The sequence below is a fragment of the Balaenoptera ricei genome, chromosome 3, assembly GCF_028023285.1.
Source record: "Balaenoptera ricei isolate mBalRic1 chromosome 3, mBalRic1.hap2, whole genome shotgun sequence".
Lineage (NCBI taxonomy): Eukaryota > Metazoa > Chordata > Mammalia > Artiodactyla > Balaenopteridae > Balaenoptera > Balaenoptera ricei.
Genome location: NC_082641.1, coordinates 64,899,323 through 64,901,415, shown reverse-complemented (window position 1 = coordinate 64,901,415; position 2,093 = coordinate 64,899,323).

Genomic DNA, 2,093 nt, shown 5'->3' with positions numbered 1-2,093 from the left:
GCCACTCACTGATGGGGTTTTGATATGAGTCTGCAAGCAATTGATTTATTACGGTCTCTGTGTGGTCAAACCTCTCTGCTAATGATAATCTGTATTTGCAGCCACTCCCCAGTGCTAGCATCACGGCCTCAGCTCCACCTCAGATCATCAGGCATTAGATTCTCATAAGGAGCGAGCAACCTAGATCCCTCGCATGCACAGTTCACAGTAGGGTTCGCACTCCTATGAGAATGTAATGCCACTACTGACCTGACAGGAGGCAGAGCTCAGGCAGTAATGAGAGAGATGGGGAGCGGCTGTAAATACAGATGAAGCTTCGCTCGCTCACCTGCCACTCACCTCCTGCTGTGCGGCCCAGTTCCTGACAGGCCACGACCGGTATCAGTCCGATACCGGTGGCCTGTTACGGATCGACACCAGTCCATGGCCTGGGGGTTAGGGACCCCTGCCCTAAAGGACGGTTTTAAGGGATATTCAAAGACAGATTATTATCATGTTATAATAGTGATTCTTTTTTTATTATTTAACATGCAAACCCTTACATAGTACTTAAAATGTGTTGAGCACTTCTAAGTGAACTTTACAAATATTAACTTTACCCTCCAAACAACCCTATGAGAGAGGCATTATCACTGTTCTCATTTTATACAAAGGAACTTGAGGAACTTAGAGACTAAGTCAATCACTTAACGTCATATACTGGGAGAGCCGGGACGTGTACTCAAGCAGTGTGGCTCTAGAGTCAACATGCTTGGCCATGATGCCAGTCCTCTCAACCCTCCATCCCTCGTCCCCAGAATGCCAGTCGCTGCTCGAGGTTCTGCTCCCTCTCTTGTTTACAGGCATTGGTTGGTAGAACGGCCCTCCACTCCGTCCCATTCAGGGTGTTTAGCACAATGTCCTGAATTATATTGGGTGTGGCTTCCTCTTCTATATTTCAAAGACATTAATTTGTCACTCAAACATTAGTATGGTGCCTATTAGCACCAGCACAAGTGTATTCTTTTTATACTTTATTTTTCTCAATATAGTAGGAGGGAAGATAAGTGCTTATATTATAGCTGTGATGTATTTTCACAGTAGCATCTACAGTACTCATTTACTCACAAAATGCAGAACTTGATCTCACTCCTATTATTCTAGATAACAGTATTTTTCTTGTTATGTGGAACACTTTTAGAGTTACAGAATTAGCTGCGGCCACCTCTTCTGTCATATGCCCCTTCAGGTTACAGACACCACAGGATGGATGGAAGAGGATAACAAGATTCGAGAGATAACTATCTGTGTGCTGAGGGAAGAATTCGGCTTTCAAATTATACTAAATACGTTTTCAGTGTTTGAGACATCACATTTTGGATTGCTTTTGAGAGACTGAATGTACAAATACACAATGGCCAGACCACATATGACAACAGAACTCTGACTCACAACCTCTGCAGCAACCAGTTCAAGAAGCCAAACCACAGTCTCTGAAGCAATCAGCCCAGAGATTAGGCTTTGGTCAGGGACGCCCAGTTCCCCTCATTTTTGCCCCTGTTTCCAATTCAGGACCAGCCAGAGAAAGCCAAATATGCTTCCCAAACCACTTACCTAGGATACCCCGCTTCTAGTTAGTCTGCCTCCAATTTCCCCATGCCTACCACCCCGCTCAGATCACACCCAAGCATTCCCATTTTTTCACCAGAAAGCTTTCCTATGCCTGCCTTTGAGTTTCTGCCAAATTCAAGCAGGTGATGGTGGCTGATTCCCTTGCTATAGCAAGCCCTAAATAGCCTCTGCTATAGTCTCTGTTTGTCCTCATCTGTATAGTCTTTATTTCCACACTTTCAAGAGAAATGAAGCTTCTCTTGATCTACTTGCCAGAAAATTGATTATATGAGTTTCTCTTTTCCAGTGGTGTCTGTAGGGATTGGTTGAAGGGTTGACTATAGTAGCATCTAGATAGTTGGAGGGTTTCTACATTTGTGTGAAAGTGGCCTTACAAATATTAGTTTTATCGTTGTCCGAAAATATTTTTACTTCCTACTACTTGTAATTGGATGTGTTTGCCCGTCTCAGTAGCATTAAAAAAAAAATCAGAGAAACAAACC